This window comes from Camellia sinensis, chromosome 7 (assembly GCF_055761805.1).
Source record: "Camellia sinensis isolate YWXY chromosome 7, ASM5576180v1, whole genome shotgun sequence".
Classification (NCBI taxonomy): Eukaryota; Viridiplantae; Streptophyta; class Magnoliopsida; order Ericales; family Theaceae; genus Camellia; species Camellia sinensis.
The window spans coordinates 124,015,049-124,039,519 of NC_138967.1; positions in this window are offsets into that span (position 1 = coordinate 124,015,049).

A 24,471-nucleotide genomic window follows, 5' to 3' on the forward strand; every position below is an offset into this window, starting at 1 on the left:
GCGTCGCAGTATCAGCCGAAGTGCCGCACAACCCATATACCTTTGGCCTACGTTACTTGCCTACAAAAGAGGATTAGGCGAGGAAGGGAAGAGAGATGGCCGGAAGAGCCAAAGCAAAGCAAGCCGAAAAGCACTATGAGTTGGTGCACCGACCTATCCAAGGGACCCTGAACGGACGCTTTGTCCAGGAGGGGGAAAACTTCCTGTTTTGCAGCTTTTCGGAGCCCTGGTTGAACTCAGAGAAGCGGCGCTTGCCCGGCTTCGAAATCTTTTGTGATCTTCAACTGTAAGGGGATGAAGCCCTGGAGGAACCAATTGACTTACCTGTTGAGGCAGAGCAGAACCTAGAGGATGAGTCTGAGGGTACAGAATTAGAAATGGGGGTAGCACTGGCTTGTCTCCTCTCAGATCCTCAGATCGTACCCGAGAGCTTGGGGGATAACTTTTCAGTTTCCGTGATCGGGGATGAAGCGGCTGTGGGCCCATCTTCTGGAATTCTCGATGCATCCATCGCATCCTCCCTCATCTGGTAGTACGATGAGGGCTTTTTATCGAGTAGTTCCGAGTCAGGTAGTGAGTCGGAATCTGATTCCATAGAGTCTGTGGAGTCAGAATCAGATTCCAACTCTTCTGAGTCTGAGTCCGGTATTCCTGGAGGTGATAACCCGGATGCCACTGTCCTGTCCAGGTCATCTTTTTCATTTTCTTTTGAGTCTGTTGTAACCGAAGGATCGGATGGACTGGATGTTATTAATGAGAATTGTACAACTGTGGCCTCTGAGTACTTTTCTGTGCCTTTAATTTATTGCATTAATCAAGACTTTCAAAATTTTGATGAAAACGACGAGGAAGAAATTCCTCCGGTTTTGAAACGTTTGATTGATCAAGAGCATGAGAGGTTTGTAAAACCTTTGGTTGATGAAATCACCTCAATTAATGTTGGTACTGAGAAGGATCCGCGACTGGTCCAGATCGGGTCCACGTTGTCTTCTGAGGAACGCGAGTGCTTAGTCGCTTTATTAAAAGATTTCAAAGATGTTTTCACGTGGTCCTACAAAGACATGCCTGGAATCGATCATGAGATTGTACAGCACTGGATCTCTCTTGACCTAGAGGCCCGACCTGTTAAGCAGAAGCTCCGAAGGATCCGCTCGGACTGGGCCCTGAAAATCAAAGAAGTGGTCACCAAGCAGATCGACGCAGGGTTCCTGTTAGTATCTGAGTATCCAATTTGGTTGGCCAATATAGTTCTGGTGCTGAAGAAGGACGACAAAATTCGGGTATGTGTGGACTTCAGGGATTTAAACAAGGCCAGTCCGAAGGACGACTTTCCTCTGTCGCATATCGACAAATTAGTGGACTTCACTGCTGGGCATGCACTGTTCTTATTCATGGATGGATTTTCAGGCTACAATCAGATTTTGATGGCACCCGAAGACAGGGAGAAAATTGCTTTCACTACCCCGTGGGGAAGCTATTGTTATAGGGTGATGCTGTTCGGCTTGAAGAATACTGGAGCTACATATCAACGGGCTACGACCACGATTTTGCATGATATGATCCACAAAGAGGTTGAGGTGTACGTAGACGACATGATTGTCAAGTCCAAGGAAAGAGAGGGCCATTACACCGCCTTGCAGAAAATTTTTCAACGGATTAGAGAGTATCGGTTGCAGCTGAATCCTCAAAAATGTACTTTCAGTGTTACAGTAGGGAAAATGCTGGGGTTCTTGATCACACAAAGAGGTATCAAGGTCGATCCTTCCAAAATCAAGGCCATCTTAGAAATGCCACCACCGAGGACTGAAAAGGAGGTGCAAGGCTTTCTGGGTAAAGTGCAATTCATAAGACGATTTATTGCAAAATTAACCTTGACTTGTGAACCACTGTTTGGTCTCTTGAAGAAAGGAAAGAAGTTCCAATGGGATGACCGATGCCAAGTTGCTTTCGAACAGATCAAGCAATAGTTACAGAACCCACCTGTGTTGTCGCCGCTAGAGCCGAGGAAACCTTTGATTCTGTACTTATCAGTGACCGAAACGATGATGGGCTGCATGCTTGTGCAGGAATCTGAGGATAAAGTGGAGAAGGCTATCTACTACCTGAGCAAGAAAATACTGGATTATGAGACCCGCTACACTCCGCTAGAGAAGGCTTGTCTGGCCTTGGTATGGGCTACCAGGAAGCTGAGGCACTACCTGTTAGCTCACTCCGTAGTACTGGTTTCGAGATTAGATCCCATCATATATCTCTTTGAGAAACCAGCACTTACGGGTAGGCTAGCCCGTTGGTTGCTTCTGCTTTCCGAATTTGATCTGAAGTACATGACGCGCAAGTTAGTGAAAGGGAGAGCGGTAGCGGAGTTTTTAGCCGATCACCCGGTAGAGGGAGATGAAGCAGTTGAATATCTGTTCCCAGACGAGGCTATTCTGCATGTCGAAGAAGAGACTCGGACGATGTACTTTGACGGAGTATCAAACCAGTATTGGTATGAGATAGGGGTGTTGCTGATAGCACCCGACAATTCCCTCATACCCTTAGCATTCAAACTCCGGTTCAAAGTGTCGAACAATGAGGCAGAATATGAGGCATGTATTGTTGGATTGGAAGCTGCCTTGGAACTAGGGGAAAAACGGTTAGATGCCATCGGGGACTCGAACCTTGTTGTATCTCAAGCTAAAGGAGATTGAAAAGTTAAAGAAGAAAAAATGAGAATCTATCACCAGACCTTGGACGTTCTGATTCCTCGGTTTGAAAAACTAAACTTCGTTCATCTGTGAAGAGAGAACAACAGGTTCGCCGATTCTTTAGCAACTCTATCTTCTATGATAGACATCCCTTTTGGAGTCCGGATGCGTCCGATCATCATTGAACAGAAATTCGTGCCGACCTACGAGCTGATTGCTGCCATAGATGAGGTACAAGATCAAAACCCCTGGTATTATGACATCTGGAACCTCTTGGAAAAGGAGGTGTATCCACCAGGGGCAAATGCCAAAGATAACAGGGCAATTCGAAGAATGGCTGCTTAGTTCATCGTCTGTGGGGGTAAACTGTACAAGCAGAGTCATCTGGGGATGCACAAACTGTGTGTTGATGCTGAAGAGTCCAAGCGCCTGATGGAGGCCATCCATGGAGGAGAGTGCGGAGCGCACATGAGCGGGGTGATGCTAGCCCGGAAGATCCTTAGACAGGGTTATTACTGGTCAACCATGGAGGAGGATTGCATTGGCTTTGTCTGGAGATGCCACAAATGCCAGATCCATGCAAACCGCATGACTATTCCACCGTCGAAGTTGTACAACATGACTTCGCCATGGCCTTTTTCAGTCTGGGGGATTGATGTGATTGGGGCTGTCACTCCGAAGGGGTCTAACGGGCATGAGTATATTCTGGTAGCGATAGACTACTTCACGAAGTGGGTTGAGGCCCAATCTTATGCAGTGTCGAAGGCATCGCATGTTGCTAAGTTCATCAGGAACAACATCATCTGTCGCTATGGGGTCCCGAATGAGATTATTTCGGATAACGGTTCCCACTTCAAGAAGGAGGTGATCAACTTGTTAGAGAAATACAACGTGGCTTTTCATAAGTCATCCACATACCAGCCACAAACCAACGGAGCTGTTGAGGCCGCCAACAAGAACATCAAACACAATCTGCAAAAGATGGTGGAAACCTACAGGGACTGGCCAGATAAGCTGCCATTTGCTCTTTGAGGCTACCGGACTTCAATTCGAACTTCTACTGGGGTAACTCCGTATTCCTTGGTCTATGGGATGGAGATTGTTCTGCCTATCGAAGTTGAGGTTTCGTCATTGCGGCTTATGGCTGAGTGCCAGATAGCTGAGACAGATTGGTAGCAGAGCAGATTCGAAGAACTTATGCTGTTTGACGAGAGAAGGCTGAAAGCACTGTATCACGTCCAAGGTTATCAACGAAGAATTGCCAGGGCTTTCAACAAGAAGGTTAAGTCCAGGAATTTGAAGGAAGGAGATTTAGTGCTCAAAGACAACCGGGCTCCAATTCACGACCCTAGGGGCAAGTTCAGGCCTAATTGGACTGGTCCCTATATCATCAAGTCAATCTGGTCGGGTGGAGCTGTCATTCTGATGGACCTAGATGGCCTAGAGTTCTCCCAGCCGATCAACATGGACAAGTTGAAGAAATACTTTCCCTGAGTGGCTCGCTAGGCCGAAAACCTGAAAGGGCGACCTAGGCAAAAGTTAGAGCACAGAAAATTTGAAATAATAAAAACTGAGCTCGCAAGGTTGAAAACCCAGAAAGGGCGGCCTTGGCAAAAGTTAGAGCGCAAAAGAAGAGGGTTAATACACGAGTGAACTTGAACCGAACTATGTAAGGCTTGATTCCCATCTTTGGGATACGTAGGCAACTTCGTTCTGGAGTCCAGCCATAAACACTTCCAAATTGACTTTGTCCATGTGATCATGTTGGTCATCTTTGTCTATTCTACATTTAAGAGCTCGGTTGTGATCTCCAGTGCAGTGCTATTCAGACTAGGGGCAACTTTCCAGTTGATGGGATCCGGGGTTGTGTATCTCAAGGATAGATGTCAGGCGTGTCCAGTTTTGATCCATATCGAAAATGGTTTTGAAAAGTTTTAATAAAAGTTGATTTTGCTCAAATTAATCTTTTACAACTTAGATCATTTTTTGACCAAATGGAAAATTTTCAGTACCCACAACCTTCAATTACATTGATTTCAGTACAGAGTTCTTCTACTCTTGAATACAAATTGAAGTTACTTTTTATTACATTCATAAGAAAGCTTGAAAGTACCGATTAAAGCGAATAAACTTGGGGCATAGTCAAGTGTTCCTGCGTCCCCTCCCAAAGCTTGTGAAAGCCTCCGATGCCAAAGTAGGCCTAACCTGCGCCTCTTCATCCAGCCAAGCTATGTACACATCAGAGAGGATACAACTGAAAGTGGGAGTGGGGGCCAGAAGCTCTCTTGTCCTCCATGCTGTGGCATACCGAGCTAGCTGTGCGCCTCAGACTGGAAATGGAGTAGGGTACTCTATCCCCTCCTCCGGGCAAGTCCGATCGTGCCCAAATTGGCATCGGAATCGGAATGGGAAGTAAAAGACACTGTGTGTCAGGCCGATCAGCTGAATGCCTGGCTGGTAGGACATGCTGTAACTCATCGCCGACAGATTGAGCCAGGGGCAGCGCCAAGCAATGTTGCCAGTAGATAAACTGTACATCCATTCACACCACCATCCTTCATCTGGGGCATCAACTAGTCGTTACCGGAAGAAATAGTTGCGTGCTGAATATGCTGGGTATGAGTCCACCACTTTCAACTTATCCATCAACCATATCTGGGGAGGGATGAAAAATAAGAGAGATTAAAAAATAGAGAGATGTACGTGGAGAGAAAAGTGAGAAAGGTTTTTGAGAGAAAAACAGAGCCTGAGGGCTGAGTGATGTGGGAAATATATGTGAGATTGGGTGGGAAACATTACCTACAGTAGTAGTGGACTCCCCGCGAACCTAGTCATCTCTCGGCGATGGAAGATATCCAAACCCATCAGTGTCTCAACTAGTGTCATGGCAATGCAGCTCTTACCCTCTTTTAAACCTTGGGCAACCTCAATCAAACAGACGCTAGACCCACCGGAGCCTAGGGCAAGCAAGAAATGAGATAACATGTACAAGCAAAGCGCATGTCACCGAAAACCCTGCCAGTGATGGTCGCCGCGGTCAGCGGCATCAGAAAACCGATGAATCAAGCTGGGGATGTCCAACTCCTCGTCGCGAATCAAAGACCGAGCGTCATGCAAAGTAAGCCCACACATCCGTCCTAAGGCTTGGATGTGGCCAAAACGGAATTGGAGCAAGATCTCTTCCTCACGCTCGGACTCCATCAAAGCTTGGGAGTCTTCGAAAGTGGGACACATCTCTTGTCCCCCAAAGCTAAAAACATGAGTTACTGGATTCCAACACCTTGCCGCGGCATGGAGGAACGGAGAACGTAGCGGGGTGCGGCTCAACATAAATAGTGCATTTATTCTGAAGCCCCGAAAGTTCAACTTTTCCGAGCCATCCAAGTTTGCAATCCAATTTGTGAGGTTTTGGACAAGAAATGCTTCCATTTGGGGGAGAAATGGAGTTCAAATTAGGGAACCACGAAGCTAGAAACTTTATAGAAGATAGAGCATTTAGTGGAAGACAGATGGCAGACATCTGGAGATTCCCAGAAAAAATGGTCAGCCGGCCAGTTCAAGTAGCCGACCGACCACCTTAACTGGCCGGCCGGCCACTTAAGTGGTCCACAGAAGCAAAAAGTGGCCGCAGCCACTATTTGTCCCCAGCAGATTTGTCTTAGTCTGTCTATGTGCTGGGAGTGCTGAAAATCCATGTTTTGTTCCACTTTGGACGCGTTCTGCTGTGGTTTTGGCGACTTGTCCTTAAGTTGATAACTTTGTTTATCGAGTTGTTGCAACTTGTTTATCGAGTCGTTGTTTTGCTTATCGAGTTGTTCTTTAAGATGTTTTGTTTTGTTTGTTGTGTCGGTTCACTACCTAACTTCGCAATAAACAAATGTTATATTTCCATCAATCTCATTTTTGTGCAAAATGGTGCGATGCGATGCTTAGAATACAAATGCAACACTTTTTGAACAAAAAAGTTATTTTCATTCCATCATGGTTTCTCTTTACAAAGTACAAAGTTTTAAAAAAAATAAAACTGCCTAAGGTTGTAAAATGTGCAAATACTAAAGCAAAAAGAGAAATAAAGCAAAAAGCAAAAGTGTCTGAATCGGTGCCATCTAACTCAGGACTGAGAGGTCCTCTTCATCCTCTTCCTCGGCTGAGAGCACCCTGGAGCATCATCGCCATCGACACTATTGTCTGAACCGGAGTCATCTCCGCTCTCATCCTCGGAGCCCTCCTCGGCTGACTCTGACTGAGGACTCGCTGCCTCCTCGTCCTCACTAGACTCGCCGTCATCACCGCGTCTGGTAGGCCTCCGATGTCTCCCTCGGCTGTGTGCTACTGGAGGTTTTGCTGAAGGTCCTGTCGCCACTCCTCCTGGGGCACCTAATGGAGCTGACGTCTCGAAAGGGATCTGGAAAAGAGGAGTGTGTCAGAAGGTATATAGCAGATGCTGTATACTAGATGCAAGAGATGATATGCTGTGAGCAGTATATGGTTGCAGTGTGTGTATGCTGTGAGCAGTGTATGGAACAATGTATTAATGCAGTGTTTTAGTGCAAAGCATCAGATCATCATAGTATGGAACTGTGTGAATGCTAGTGCGTTAGCAGAGAGTTTCAGGGCATGAAATGCAAATTGAAGAAAGATTACCAGGATCCTGTAGAGGCTGAGTAAGTCCAAGCTCGTCTGCATCATCTCTGTCAAGGAAGCTACTAAGTCAAGAGCCTGTCCTGTGTACTCAATCGGCGCCTGCAAATGCATTGAATAAATTAGTATTTCACAAGGTATAATTAAAATGAAGTAAATATGTAGAATGTAAAGTTTGGTACATACCGGGGCCCGGCCTCGAACTCCAGCAAGTGCACGACCGGCCAGTGAAGGCTCGATGGGGACCTGGCAAGTCTCTCCAGAACGTCTCTGGTAAGTCAGTGATGTAGGAAAATCTGGCCATCCGGTACTATGTTTGGTGCCGGGCATCTCTCGGCTCTGCCTCTCTGTGCTCGAGACCTACTCATCGAGAGGGCCCCCGCCGCTCTAGCCCTACTCGACGAAGCAGTAGCTACTGTCCTCCATGTAGGAGTGCGAGCACCTTCCAACGGAGGCATGATGTATGCCTCGATATAGGCTGTGTAGTCCCCCTCCTCAATGAATTGATCTGCATCCACGCCCTGCATAACATCAGTGAGCTCCTGAGGGGGAATGCTCCCTGTGGCCCGCATGGATGGTGGAGGTGGCAAAGGGATCGATTGAAATTGCAACCCCAATGCTGGTGCCTGAAGCGCTCTCCAAAAAACAAAGCTCGGCCCACCGGTCCCTCGAACAAGATCCGGAATCGGCAGGCGCCCCGGGCTCCAGCGAAATGGAATCGGGTGAACTCTAGCATCGCCTCCTAAGGCAGCCACGTAATCTGCAGACAGCAAGTGGATTAGTTTCTAGTAGATATGCGAAGTGAAGTAAAGTTAAAAATGAAGAGAAAACTGTGAGTTTTGAATTACCTCTGCTGGTCTCACTGTGCCAAAAAACTGGCGCAGATAGGGAAGCGTCTCCCGGGGCCTCGGCTGGCACCGGCCGTCATAGCGACATGAATAAGGTATATCCGGAGGTGTCTCAACCTCTAGCTCAGGTGCAAGCAATAGGAAGTAGGCGTATACCCATAGCTGTGAAAGGAAGAAGAGTGGCAGTGAGAATACAGCATACAGATGATACAGAAAGCAGAGACTGTGTGTGCAGTGTGTGCAGAAAGTGCAAAGCAGAAAGCACATCAGTAATGTAAACCTGAAAATTAAAGCATACCTCCCAGGCTCTCTAGTAGCCGCCTACTTTGTTCCTGCTCCTGTGGGAAACCGAACTCATATAGCAATAAAGAGTGGCGAGAGCAGCACCTCCCCAATCGTAGTGTTGCACTTGGGACAGGTCCACTAAGGCACTCAGCAAATACAGCCCCACAGTGTTCGACCTGTCGGCGAACAGAGTCGTGCCGAAGAGGAACATGAGAAAGCCACGAGCATACTGCTCTGTCTCTGCGATTGTCGTGGGCTCTCTCCCTCTGAAGTGGTCGGCAAACCAAGTATACCGGACGGAGCCTGATGCGCGATAAATAGGCGGATGTACTCCCAATAGGTAGGTCTAAGTTGCCTCCCACTCACCCATATCGGCATCATATGGGATCGGCTGGCCTCCCACCTCAAGGCCTGTCAACATCGAGAAGTCGAGCGGGGTCATAGTCATATCCCCCGTGGTAGAGAAATGGAAGGAGTTGGTGGTGTCCCACTATCTCTCTACCAATGCACCCAAGACGGTCCTACGCCCAAAGAGATGCAAGAGCCCCGTACAGAATAGGCCAAACCCCGCCTCGTCTATGATCTGCTAGACACCGCCAGGGAGCTCCAGGTACTAGTCCCTCGCCGTGGTGGCCCCGTACCCGCAGGTGAAGCGGGAGTCAACCTGCATGGATGAGTAGAGACACAGTGTGTGAAAATGTTCAGAATAAGCAGAGACACAGTGTGTGAAAATGTTCAGAATAAGCAGAAACACGATGTGTGAAAATGTTCAGAATGAGCAGAAATATAGTGTGAAAATGTTCAAAATGAGCAGAAATACAGTATGTGTGTTCAGAATGAGCAGAGATATAGTGTGTAGTACATGTGTTCAGAATGAGCAGATCAAATACAGTGCAAAAGGTGCGAGCCTATGCAAGAAATGTAACGTATATCGTAGAAAATGTAAAAGTGCAGTGTGTACCTCTGGGGCATCATGGGATAGATGGGACTCTAGCTCCCGTAGTAGGAGATCTGCGGGCGCGCGCCGCGCAAATCCGGTAAAGTGACGCGCCGTGCTAGGTCGTAGCACGTGTACCTAAGGGCGGTATGCCGCTGGATCAAATGGCCGACCTCAGGGCGGCAACGGGACATGCTCCGGCTCTCCCTCCATCTCCGGAGGACCCCCGCCGTGTGGTACGTCATCTGCCATCTGCAAAAAGGGTGAAAGATAGGCAAAAATGAGCAAAATGGGCGAAAAATGCAAAAAGTCAACTCTTAGGAAGAGAAAAAGTCAAAAAAGTCAAAGCTTGGGAAAAGGGTGCCAAACTCAAGTCAAAGTTGAGAGAAATATACCTCGAGTGGTGAAAATGGAGAACAAGGCTCCGACAACAACTTTTGTTCGGTTCAAAACGAAGAGAATCAAAAGTTTTTCGCGAATCAACTTCGTGGGGGCGTTGGAATATGCGTATAAGGTGCGGATCTGAGAGAGGAAAAGTTCCTAGGAGCAAGGAGAAAGGTTTTTCAGCAATGGGTGTGTGAACAAAAGTGATTTGGTGTTGTATTTTTAAAGACCCGCGAGTTGAATGACCAAACTGCTCCGTTTTTCCTAAACTGGCTGGCTGTCTATTCAAGTGGCCGGCAAAGTTGAAAAGTGGCCGGTAGGTGCCCAATGTTCTCTCTGAGTGTTTTCAGACTGTTATTTGTCCTTGAGTTCCAAGAAATGCAGGGTATGCTCAAAATCTGATTCAAAATGCTTCCACGGAAGTCTAGAATCACATTTGCAGTGCGCGAGGGTCATTGCCCGTCAACTCAAACAAGGAATATCCTTTTTTGAAATACATTTCACCCCTCCGAGAGGTAAATCGGAGGTCACCACTAAATCGGTCTTGCTAGGACGCACTTTTCTTCATTGAACATATTGCGTTGCATATGCATTGATTATTGTGCACAAGATATGTTATTCATCGCTTCACTTGCATTGTTATGCACACTTTTCACTTGCATTGTTATGCACGCTTCACTTGCATTGTTATGCACGCTTCACTTGCATTGTTATGCACACTTTTCACTTGCATTGTTATGCATGCTTCACTTGCATTGTTATGCACCCTTTTCACTTGCATTGCTATGCACTCTTCGCTTGCATTGTTATGCATGCTTTACTTGCATTGTTATGCACGTTTCACTTGCATTGTTATGCACCGTTCCACTTGCATTGTTATGAACCGTTTCACTTGCATTGTTATGCACGTCTCCCATGCATTGTTATGCACCCTTTCATTTGCACATTGTATGTGCACGCGTTTATCTCATATTGCCATTGTATCTTGATGTAACGTTGAACATGTGTTTCTACTATATTGTACCTGTTGAGTTTCTTTCTTATGCAGGCACGATATTGTATGTACGGTTCATTCGAAGTTGGTGCAACCAAACGATATTGTATGTACGGTTCATTCAGAGAGGTTCCAGTTCAGTTTGACTACGCATCTATCACACATGTTCGCGTTTGACACCCGTTCGGTTACCCTTTCTCCTCTCGCGTTTGACATGCATTTGGACGTACCCCTGCTCCTCTCGCGTTTGACATGTGTTTAGACGTACCCTTCTCCTCTCACGTTTGACATGCGTTTGGACATACCTTTCTCCTCTCGCGTTTGACACGCGTTTGGATGACTGCGTTTTCTTGCGCAGTCCCTCTCCTTTCGCGTTTGATACGCTAGGAGGTGTTTCGTTTGAGGCCTTGGGTGTTCCCGATAATTGCTTCTAGTCTTTCCTATGTGGTCCGTGGTTCAGATTGCATAATTTTCTTACATCCTTTCTGCATGGAATGTAGTTCGGTTTGTAGTTCTCACGCATAGCGTGTTTGTTAACTTGCTTATGTACGAGTTTGCGGTAGCATTTCTTTGCATAACATTTGCATCTAGATGCTTCTTTACAACGCTCTTTGCATAATCATAAGTTATGTTCTGCATTGTGCATGTCATCTGCATTTTGCCCCTGCCTATGGGCGCATCTGTGTTATTTTCTTGCCTGTTTGTCAAAGTCTTCGGCCTTGTCAAAAATAGGTCGTCTCTAGGCTTTGACATTCACTCTCGTCATTTCATGACTTTTGAGTTCTGTTAAAAAGGGGCAACTATAGACACCCCATTTTTGACCGACCTTAAGACTCAGACGTCATCGTTTGTGCATTCGATGATTGTGCATATTTGTGCTTGTTTCGAGCGCCCGAAGGTCTCGGTTGAGTGCCTTGTCTTTGAGCCTCTTAACCCTTTGTGTTTTGGCCTTGGTTTTTGTGCCAACCTTTGTTGTCCCTTGCCTTGGGGAGAGGAGGGCCTTGTTGGCCACTTGTGGCACTTGCCGGCCACTTTTCTCCCTTGTAGGCCACTTCAAGTGGCCGGCCGGCTAGGGGAAGTAGCCGGCCGGCCACCTAACTGGCCGGCAGCCACTTTTTCTCCTTTTTAGATATTTGTAGATCTTTTGAGCCAGCTGTGGCGCATTGAACTCATCCTCCATACACGTGAATGGAGGGATTGAGCAAGCCTTTTGGCTTACATTTCCTATATAAGGGGAGCTTCCTCCCCATTGAGAGGGGTTCAGATTTTTTAGAGCTAAAAATCTTCATCTCTCTCTAGAATTCTCACACACACTCTCTCTCTCTCTTTATATTGTGCTATTGTGCTTAGAAGTGTTATTTCTTCACACTTTTGCACACAAACACCTAGTCAAACACCTTAACTTTGGAGCTGAGGTACCTTGGAGCTTATTTTGAGGTCTTGGCATTGGTTTTGGTCCAAAATTGTTGCTGAAGTTGCTGCCTTCTTGCTGTGCTACAAGGGTAAGCTTCTTCTCCTCTTAAGCTTGTTTGTTATATACTAGTTTAAGCCACCTTTGCATGCTTACTTTGGCCTAGTTGTCAACTACAAAAAACTCTATTTTTAAGTGTTAAAGATGGTTGTTTAAGGCTTTGTGGGAGTTGGAGGCGTTTCACCCCCTTGTATGCCTTATTTGCTAAGCTTTAGAGCCATCCTTTGAAGCTTTTGTTTTAGCCTTTGCATGGCATTTTTACCACTGAAACTCAGAGGAATTTCAGTGGTAAAAAGTTGCTCTTGTGGTCCAAAATAGGAGGGGGTGATCCCCCTCCCCTTTTGTCTTGCTTGTATGCCTTGTTGGCCTCATACTTGAGCATGCTCTTTTACTCTTTTATGACCTAGCTCAAGCTTGTTTTTGTGACTTGTTGGACTTGCCTTAGATCTGTTTTTGGTTGGTTTGGTCATTGGTTTCTTGCTTCTTACACTTGTAGTGTAATTCTTGCAAATTAGCCTTGTATGCTTAATGCATTGGTCCATTATTCTAGCATGTATTGGCTCAACTCCAACATGTTTTTGGTGTTATTTTGACATGCCTTAACTCTAATTTTGGTTGGTGGAGTCACCTCTTACTTCGTTTTTATACTTGTAGTGCAATCCTACTTGTAGGCTTAACATGCATCATGCTTTATGCCTCAAATCCTAGCTTGTGTTAGCTCTGTCTCAACATGTTTTAGCTATTATTTTAGCATGCCTTAGCTCTATTTTGAATGGTCTTGGCCATGTGAGGCTTGCCTTGTATGGTTGTAGTGTAAGTGGCTTTGACTAGTTTTGAGTTTCAAAGTCCCTAACATGTTGTGCATGTGGTGATTGCATGCCTTAGCCTTATTTCTCACATGATTTCAGTATGTATAGCATAGTCACACTCTCACATATTCCACTCCTTCATAGGTTTTGTGAGTTGTGCCTTATGCCTCGTTTATGAGCCAATAGGTATGCACGCTTGTCTAGGCTTTTGAGCTTCCGTCTCAGCATGTTTTGGTCTTTGTTTTGGCCTAATTGAGCTCTGTCCAAAGTTGGTTTAGTCATTTGTGCCATGTATCGCATGCCTCTTGTGTAGTGCCCTTTACTAGCCTTATGCTTTGGGCCTTCTACCATGCCTTATTTGTGATGTTTATGTGATATGGCATCATTTAGCACATAATTTCAAAGCTTATAGCCTTGTCATATTCTCATGTTTGTCACTCTTTAATTGTGTTTAAGAGTTGTGCCCTTATGCCTTGTTGATGAGCTAATGCATGAACATTATTTGCTTGCCTTTCATGCTATCATTTCAAAGCATTTTGGCCACTGTCTTGGCATGCATGAGGTCTGTTTAGGGTTGGTTTAGTCCATTGAGCATTGTATTGTATAGCCCTAGAGTTGTGTACTTCGCTAGCTTTAATGCTTAAGGACTCTAGCATGCCATACTTGTGTTGTTTGCATGATATGTCATCATTTAGCATATGATTTCAGTGCTTGTACCTTTGTCATGCTCTCATATATGTCATTCTTTCAATGTGTTTGAAAATTAAGCTTTGTGCCTTACTTGCGAGCAAACGGATGAGCATGCGTTCCTTGCTTTTTGTGCCTAAGTTTTGGTGTGTATTGGCCACTGTTTTGGAGCATCTTAGGTTTGTCTATATGTGGTTTGACCATTTGAGCATTGTAGTGCATGCCTCATGTGTAATACACTTCACTAGCTTTGATGCCTTAGCTTCTAAACATGCCATGCATGCATTGCTTGCATGACAGAACCTTGTGCATGCCACTTTAGCATTGAAAGATGAGCATGTTGTTTGCATTGCATTGTGTTTGGATCTGACATTAATCCAAACACAAGGAATGTGGCACGTTTCATACTTAAAGTGATGAAACGTGTTGCGTTTCTCAGTCGCCAACCCTCTTGATCATGTATGATGGAGGCAGAGGCTCTTATGTGTTGTTTGTGCATTCACTAACATCGTGCGAGCTTGGCTCTTTGGCCATCATGCATTGAGATGCGTGATTGGTGGCTTGAGAGTCGAGTACTACGCTCCTTTGAGCTTGAGAAATGATAAGGAAAGTAGTTGCACACACATTTCCTTGTAAATGCATTGTTGTGCCTTTGTTGATCTCTGTTGCAGCAAAGTTGAGGTTCTGGAAAAAGAAGTGGCCGGCCAGCCACTTGCACTAGCCTGCCGACCAGTTGAAGTGGCCGGCCGGCCAGTTGAGGTAGCTTGCCGACCAGTTGAAGTGGCCGGCCGGCCAGTTGAGGTAGCTTGCCGACCAGTTGAAGTGGCCGGCCGGCCAATTGAGGTAGCCTGCTGACCAGTTGAAGTGGCCGGCCAGCCACTTGTAGCAAATTTTTCCAAAATGCTCCTGTTTTGAGGCAAATGCAACCTGAAAATGTGTTCGATGCTCCGAGGTCACTACGAATGCAAACAGTGACAACTCATGCCAGCCTAATGTATTTCTGGGCGAAGCGAACCGAGCATGCATTTCTCCCTCGCCCGCGAGGCCGTTTAACTGCTTTACTTAGTCGGTTAATTTGTCATTTTTGTAATTAATTAGTTGATGTATTTAGCTAATTTAATTCATTATTGTAATTTTCTAATTAGCTTAGCATAATTAATAATTGGTTTGTAATAGTTAGCTAAATTAGCATAGCTAGTTAGCTTTCATTTCATTTGGACCCTCCTTCGCGAGGGCGCAATGTTGTAATGAGGGTGCGTGCATGTGTGCATGTCTTCCAAACCCCATTTCTTTCTCCCTTTTATTTATCCGCTTTCAGTGGTTAGATTAGGGCATATTTTGATTAGCATACCTTATGCTATGCATGTTTGCATCATTCATTTGTCTTGCATGCACCGGGCTCGGTGCATCATACAAACTGCATCGCATTTCAATTCCTATTTGAATACATGTATCAAAATGTCGCATTAATATGCCATCTTAGATAGCCGAGCCTATTTAGTTGCATTTTTGCATGCGTTGCATTAGGCATTCTAACATAGCTAGGATCATGCATGATTTCTAACTAGTTTTATGTTTTGGCTCGGAGTACACTGTAAGTGTTTACGCTTTAGCATACTGCATGAGATGTGTATATTGCCATGTTAGCATGCTTGCCATGAGGCTATTTGCTTAACTGCTATAACTGCATGAATGCATGTGGATGAAGGCTTCATTGCTTGAATTGGAACAATTCATCAAATGCGAGTTTTAGGCCCACTTTGCGGAGTGGCAAATCATCATGTTTTAAGCCCACTTGAGAGTGGCAAATCCGCGCTTTAGCCTACTTGCGAGTAGCACTTTCAAACCATTTTCGAAAAACAAACATGAGATGTTTTGTTCCAAATCGAGTGATTTAGTCTAAACTTGTATGCTGTGTGCATCACGTAGTAAGGTTAGCTAATAAACCGGAATAAAAACACATGTGTTTTCAAAAACAACGTATCATGTTTAGTAGAGGCCGATCCTTTGATCGGGCGAGCGGGGGTGCTCATTTCAGGACTTTTCCCTCTCGTACCCAAGTTCCCGAGCCGAGGTAACTTTGGTGATGACGGACACGTGGCCTTAGGCACGAGTCAGGGTTTTCTAAATTTTTCCAAAACAAAATATTTAGGTGGCGACTCTAAAATCTGGCAAAGCAGTCCATGCTTGGCGCTTTTTGATTAAAATCGATTTTCCAAAACGATTTATCGGATTTAGACTCTTTGGTGATTTATCAGTCTTACATTGCACTTTTTGAGATTAGATTCAGAACCGTGACAGGAGTTCGAACTGTAGTAGCTAAGAACCCAATTCATGCCTCTCCGGAAGGAGGCAAGCGGAGAGAGTTTGGGGCGGTCTACACCAATCCACGGCGGCAGCAATCGCCACACCATGTTCCTCCCCCTTTTTCTCTCTCCTCCTCCTAGCAGCTCTTCCAGCAACTCCTCTCCCTCCATCCGCCGCTAGATTCAGGGATCCGACCCTCTCCACCCTAAGACTCGCATGCTCCTACATGACGATCTCCTTCTCAACGGGTAATAAATCTTCACATCTTCTCTGATCTCTTTCATATGTAATTCAATGGAATTAAAAATTGGTGTTGTTGCAATTCCCTGCTCTACATGTGAACAGTGTACTTCTCGAATCTTTTTGATTTATGCTCACCAAGTGTATGTAAAAATGTCATAGAGAGGTTTTGAGGACTGGTTTGTTGGTTCAGTAATTAAGTTGACTGCATGCTTTGTTGTTGGTTGTAGAATGATTTTTTTTTTTTTTTTTGCTAGGATTGTTCTCTTCACATAGATAATTTGTTTATTTATTTTGCACCTGAGAATGACATCTCTGGGATTACAGATCCTTTTCTCCATACTAGATTACTCAGGTTTTTGTGCATATTGGGTCACGGAGATGCAGATGCTAGTGATTGCATGAATGACATTCTTGCTCAGGTCAGCTGCTATTTGTACTCCCCCGCCCCTGCAATCAAGTCATGCTATATTAGTTGAAAAAGTGTATAAAACTATTGACAATGTCTTGTATGTTATTATTTACTATTTATTATCAATGCAGATCAGGGTTGAGTAGTTTGGTTCATTTTAAAATGCTATATTATGTACACTAGCCAGTTCCTTTTCTGCGGAAAGAAAGCCAATCTCATGGTTGGCAATGTTCTTCCTCTCAGATCTATCCTTGAAGGTGCTGTTGTTTGCAACATTGAACACCATGTCAGTGATCGAGGTGTCTTGGCTAGAGCTTCTGGTGATTACGCTATTGTTATCAGTCATAACCCAGATAATGGTACCTCAAGGTACATTCCAAGATCTGAATTTTATTTACATTTTTGTCTCAATTGATCTGATTTTATAGTTTTATGTTTTGGGTTTAGGCTAATTTGTAAATATTATTGTGAGTTTATAGTTGATTTCATAACTCTGTTTAACCAATATTTATGGGTTTGTTTTGTATTTTTTTAGTTTTGGTTTATGATTGATGGGTTTAATGATTTTAGAGCTTACTAATCTAATTTTGCAACTTTTAGTATTGTGAACTTGTTATAGTATTAGTGATTTGTATAACTCATTATTTATTTTTTGTTTTTTGTTTTTTTACTCTGTTTAACGAATATTTATGGGATTCGTTTGTATTTTTTTATTTTTGGTTTGTTAGTGTTTTACATGATTGATGGGTTTAATGATTTTAGAGCTTGCTAATCTAATTTTGCAACATTTAAGTATTGTAGACTTGTTACTGTTGAGTTTCTCTCTCTATATATTTTTTATCTGATTAATAGTATTAGCGATTTGTATATAACTCATTGATTTGATTTTTTTTTTTTTTTTTACTTTGCAGGTTTCTTTGAGTATGATTTTTCTTTTTCAGTTGGTGGGTGTTTTCATTTGACTTTGATGTAGTGTGATGGATTATACATTCTGCTCAACCATCGAATATGTTTCATCGTGTTTATTTTATGCATTTCATGTTTTGATGTCACTGATTCTAGATAGTCTTTTCTTGAGAGTAAGATGCATGTATTTTGTTCATAGAGCTTTAAATGAATTTTTTTTACTCAACTTTTTCAGTGAGTTCACTCATCAACCCTTCTTCCCTCTACATTAAGGTTTTTGTGATAAATTTTTTTTTTTTTTTTTTGATCGGCAAAAGAGAAACTTCATTGATGAAAGACAACCGAATTACATCAATAAAGAGGAGAAACCAACAAGAAGAAGCTCCAAGTTGGTGAAACTCCAAGTTGGTGAGAAACCAACAAAACAAGGAAAACAAAGATAAAAAAAACACAAAAAAAAACTACAGAAACTTGGAGCATCAAAACAGCACCAAAAACCGAACAAGCTCACACCAAAAACTGAGACCAGCAGCACAACTAAGAATCACCCTTGTACAACAACTTACAGCAGCACTAACTGAGACCACCAAAAAACTGAGACCAGCAGCACAAACTGAAACCACCAAAAACTGGATCTTCTGGTACAGCTTTCTTCACAATCTTTCCTATTCCTAGCCCCCTAATAATCACCCTTGTACAGCAACTTACAGCACCTTACTGTTTGACCTTCCCCTCTTTGATGATTCTCTTTTTGTCCTTACGCTCTAGGTCCATGATCTTATTTAAGGCTACATCCTCTTGACCATTGAAGTTGATACCAAGAGTTTTCCCCAATTGGATGGTAGCTGTGGCTTCTTGAAGAAGGTAATTATTCAGGCTTGATTCAGACTCAGACAGTTCTGACTGTGCAATTGCTGCTACTGCTGGTCTGTATATGATAGATTTTGAGGTGGGTTTGTTGACAGCTTTGTACCCATGGAGTCTGGAGAAGGTAGTAAAACCCTCTAGGTGGGCCTTTTGTTTCCCCTTTTTCTTTACATTTCGAAGAGGTTTTGAGATAGCAGCTGATTGCCTAATATGGCCTGAATGGTTTAGGCACAAAGCCAAGAGCCCATTACAACTAGGTTTAACATTACAAGGCTCAATAGGACTGGAGAAAGGATCACTAACAAGGTTGTTGCTAATTGATTGGGCCAGATCCACTTCCAGATTAATGCCAGGCTGGAGACCCTCTCTAGACCCACTAAAGCTTTTTATAAAACCCTGTGTAAAGACTTGCTCAACACATCTTTGATTGCCATCATTACTTTTAGGACTGTGCACAGGCTCTTCCAGCATCATTACCTCTACATACGCTCCCTCCTTGCTGCAGCTTTCTGAATCCAACTTTGTCTCCTCAACTACAGTGCTTGCCTTCTTTCCAATGCGACACGCAGTAGGCTCCTTCCTCGGTACTACCTCATTGGTGTATACCAACTCAGCAGCAAGCTTGTCACATCCTGCTGCCACCTCATCATCATCTTCATACTCCCTACAGCCCTTCTCTAGGAAAGTCTCTGCCTCTTTACTAGAACAAAGAACATTAGACCAACAATCAAGACATTCATTCACATACAAAATATCCAGATTCTTCTATTAATCAGAGTTGTTCCTTACAAAAGTATTACATGTTAACAACAAAAGCAAATGCCCTACGGGCTTACAGCTTTCCAAGTTAACACTTGGTTACAACAAAAGAGTACTAACTCATTTACACTTTAAGCCCTTGGCTTGAAATTACATGTAATACATCAAAAGTAAAACAACAAAAATATGTCCGCCTCTGGCCTCCCAAGCTATGTCCTTGGAGGTGGCATGCTACCTGCACCTGAAAATGATATTCCCATATAGGGTGAGCCACAGCCCAGTAGAAATACACTAAACCAACCATGAACAATGACTAAAAGATTAGCAATTGGTAGATGGCCAACACTGATACATCCACATAAAACACATTATGCCATACGACTTATGAGTCCAAGTTACTTTCATTTTCCCTTTTTCGACAGATAAGCATACTAGCCCTATCATCTTCTCAACAGATATGTATAAAAACTATATCCCACATTCACAGATAAGCATATAAGCTACATCCACATTTCACAAAGATAAGCATATTAGCCCTATCTTCACTTCTCTAGACAAGCATATGAGCTGTATCTACACTTCTCAAAAATAAGCATATGAGCTCTATCTTCATTTCTCTAGACAAGCATATGAGCTGTGTCTACGGAGTTCATCCCCTATCTCCTCCCAATACTATCCGGTTTAGAGGTACATCCCCCATCTTCCCCTAAACCGCGGAGTACATCCCCCATCTCCTCCTCTACACATAATGTATACAAACACATTGGTTCTATATACAATTAATCAATACATAAAAAATTAATGTATTCAATCCACCGTCATACTCTATGACACATTCAATCGATTAGTTTTAGTTTGCCTAATCATCATGCATTGTCTACAACAATCACGACTATCCTCCACCGATAGCCCAAAGCAGTTATTTCTAAACAGAAAATAAATGCACAAATGGATATTAAATCAACATTTCAATTCGGTGAGTGATAAATAATACAACTACACCCTTTTTCCCATACATTCCCAATCTCAACAGATTCATTTCATAACCTCATTTTCCACGATTAATTAACTCAATTAATCAAACAATGCAATTATGTCATTTTTCATAATTAACATTACAACCTTTAAGGTTCCATTTTCAACAATGATTTAACATTTATTCCATTTTCCTATGCCAAGCATGCATCTAGGTTTATTATAAATAAAACCCTAACTTTTGTAAAATTACACAAAAGCCCCAAACTCTCACAAAATTACCAAACCAACCCCAACATCTCAAAATACTAAAATTTAAAGACAAAATCCATAGAGAGGAGTAGGATATCCCTACCTCAAATTCGGAGCCTCAAAGGAGTAGATGACAAAACCCAACGTGCTCCAAATCCCGAAATTTTCAGATTAAAACGACGCCCTCGACGATCAACACAACTTTAACAAAGGCCGAAGGTGAGGAACTCACCGTAGCTAGATCAAATCTAGAGAGAAGGTATGATTTTAGAGAGAGGAGCTCTCAAAATGGCTTTTAGAAAAAGTAGGAGAGAGAAAGAAAAGCAAAAAGTGATTTGAAATCACCCAGCGGATAACTCATATACGTATGACCCGCTCGAGCGGAGAACACGACGCTCGAGCGCCAAGAACAAAACTCTGGACACGCTCGAGTGCAATAAGGCCCGCTCGAGTGCCAAGACACAAGAATAAAGCACTTCCGCTCGAGCGCGAAAACCAGTCTGCTCGAGCGCAGATTTCCACCTCCTAGAACTTACACCCAGAAAGTACTACCCGCTCGAGCGCCAACCGACCCGCTCGAGCGCCACCGCTCGAGCGTAAACAAACCCGCTCGAGTGTACAAATCACATCTGCAGAAGTTTTGCAGAAGCACGAAAATACTGGAAGTGTGCAATCTCCGCTCAAGTGCAAGAAGACCCGCTCGAGCGGACCGCCTAAAAACTGAACAACAAGGAATTGAAACCAAGGCCTAACCACCCTGTAACAACCTTCCTCCAAACATCCTAAAACTCAATCAAAGGGAATTAAAGGATAACAACAAGGTAGACACCACTACCACTCCACGAAACCGAGTCTGGAATACAACAGAACAGTAAAGGAACAACCGGGATCGCTATAACCTCCCCCCCTTAAAGAATTTCGTCCCCAAAATTAAGCACAAGTTTTCAAAAACAGGTTTTCCTCCATTTTTAACAATGTTACATTTTAACATTCAACAATTCGACCCAATACCGGTCATCCCATCTCTTATCAAGAGGCATTTCACAATATGTAAACAACATACGTACTTTCAACATGCATCAACATTACGCATTTCCTTTCCAATTTCAACAATATATCTCAACATATATAATGTTACATTCAACTTCCATATGAGGCAAGTTCCAAAACATACTTTCAATAGATCAAAACATTTTCAATGTTTCACACTTAAGACATATACAAAAGCTCTTAAGTTCAACAATTAGTCCAAAATGTAAATACAAGATTATACAACAACAAACAAGTCCGGATATTTTTCACGGACCTCTAACTCACGTTCCCAAGTGGCTTCCTCCACTCCGTGATGTTTCCACAAAACCTTTACCAAAGGGATGGTCTTGCCATGCAGGACCTGATCCCGCCTATCCAAGACCCGAACCGGTCTCTCCTCATACGAGGCATCCTCATCTACCTCTAAATCGGTCCAATCCAACACATGTGATGGATCTGGCTCATACTTCCGAAGCATACTCACATGAAACACGTCATGAACTCCGGACAACTACGGCGGTAAAGCTAACCGGTAAGCAACCTCGCCAATCCTCTCAAGGATCTCGAAAGGACCAATAAACCGAGGGGATAACTTCCCACTCTTCCCAAACCTCATCAAACCTCGCCTAGGTGATATCTTCAGAAAGACATGATCACCTACCTCAAACGCCAAAGGCCTCCTCCTACGGTCGGCATAACTCTTTTGGCGACTCTGGGCTGTAACAAGCCTCCTACGGATAAGCTCAACTTTCTCCGTCGTCTCCCTAACCAACTCCGGACCCAACAAAGGGGCATCACCCACCTCGGCCCAACAAACTTGAGACCTACACGGTCGGCCATACAAGGCCTCAAACGGTGCCATACCGATGCTAGACTGAAAACTGTTGTTGTAGGCAAACTCCATTAATGGCAAGTGCCTCTCCCACGTCCCACTGAAATCAAGGACACAACCCCGAAGCATATCCTCAAGGATCTGAATAGTACGCTCGGACTGCCCGTCAGTCTGAGGGTGATAAGCCGTACTAAAGGTCAACTTAGTGCCCAAGGCACTCTGCAAACTCTGCCACAACCTAGCAGTAAAACGAGGATCTCTATTTGAGACGATCGTCACTGGGACCCCGTGCAACCTCACTATGTCCCGAACATACAAGTCGGCAAGATGGTCTACCGAATCTCTCACGCGCATAGGAATAAAGTGCACCGACTTAGTCAACCGGTCTACAACCACCCAAATAGCATCACTACCACGCTGAGTCCTCGGAAGACCTACAACGAAGTCCATAGTGATATGCTCCCACTTCCACTCGGCAATAGGCAAGGGTTGCAACAAACCCGCTGGCCTCTGATGCTCGGCCTTCACTTGCTGGCAAGTAAGGCACTTCGATACGAAAACAGCCACATCTCTCTTCATACCCCGCCACCAAAACTGGCGACCCAAATCCCGATATATCTTTGTACCTCCCGGATGCACCGCAAGGCGCGAATGATGAAACTCTCGGAGTACCTCCTCTCGGCAAGACTCCGGCACGAACAAACGGTCTCGGTATCTCACACTCAGGTCGGGATACACCGTCAAACCCTTCTCAACTTTCCCACTAGAGATCTTCTCTCGGAAGGACTCTACCTCAAGGTCACCTCTCTGAGCCTCTAACACTCTAGTCACAAGTGTAGGCTGCGCAACAACAGAAAACAAGGCCGCAACCTCAACAGATTCGCCCAGTAGCAAATCAAACTCGCCAAGTGCACCCAACATCTCCCATTCCCGGATGGCTATACAAGCTACATCACTAATGGATTTCCTACTAAGGGCATCGGCCATAACATTGGCCTTTCCCGGATGATAATGCAACTCAAAATCATAGTCCTCGATGAACTCCATCCACCTCCTCTGCCTCAGGTTCAAGTCTCTCTGTGTAAACAGATACTTCAAACTCTTGTGGTCCGAGAACACTTTGAACCTCTCACCATAAAGGTAATGCCTCCAGATCACAGCCGCTAACTCTAGATCGTGAGTAGGGTAATTCTTCTCGTGTATTTTCAACTGACGTGAGCCATAAGCTACCACTTTCCCCTCTTGCATCAACACACAACCCAAACCCTCTCGTGAGGCGTCACAATAAACCGCATAACCCAACCCTCTCTCCGGAATAATCAAGACCGGAGCGGTGGTCAATCTAACTTTCAGCTCTTGGAACGACTTTTCACAAGTCTCACTCCACACAAACTTGATTCCCTTCCGAGTCAGCCTAGTCAACGGTGACGCTAACCTGGAGAAATCTTTCACAAACCGACGGTAATACCCAGCTAATCCCAGAAAACTGCGGATCTCAAACACACTCTTAGGCTGTGCCCAATCTTGCACTGCCTCAACCTTGGATGTATCAACAGACACCTCTTCCCCAGAAACCACATGGCCTAAGAACTTGACTTCTCCTAGCCAGAACTCACACTTCCCAAACTTGGCATACAGCCTATGGGCTCTAAGTAACTCAAGCACCACTCTCAAGTGTTCCTCGTGCTCCACCTCAGAAGGCGAATAAATAAGAATGTCGTCCACGAAAACGACTACAAATCGATCTAAGAATTACCGGAAGATCCGGTTCATCAAGTCCATAAAGACTGCCGGTGCATTGGTAAAGGCCATACCGCGTACGGAATGCCGTCTTCAGAATATCCTCTTCCCTGACCCTCAACTGGTGGTAACCCGATCTCAAGTCTATGTTAGAGAAACAACCGGAACCCTTCAACTGGTCAAACAAATCATCTATACGGGGCATAGGGTACTTATTCTTAACCGTAGCCCGATTCAACTTCCGGTAGTCAATACACAATCTCAAGGCCCCATCTTTCTTTTTAGCAAAGAGGGCCGGTGCTCCCCACGGTGAAACACTAGGGCGAACAAAACCCTTATCTAACAACTCCTGAAGCTGAACTTTCAACTCGACCAACTCTGCTGGAGCAAAACGATAAGGTGCCAT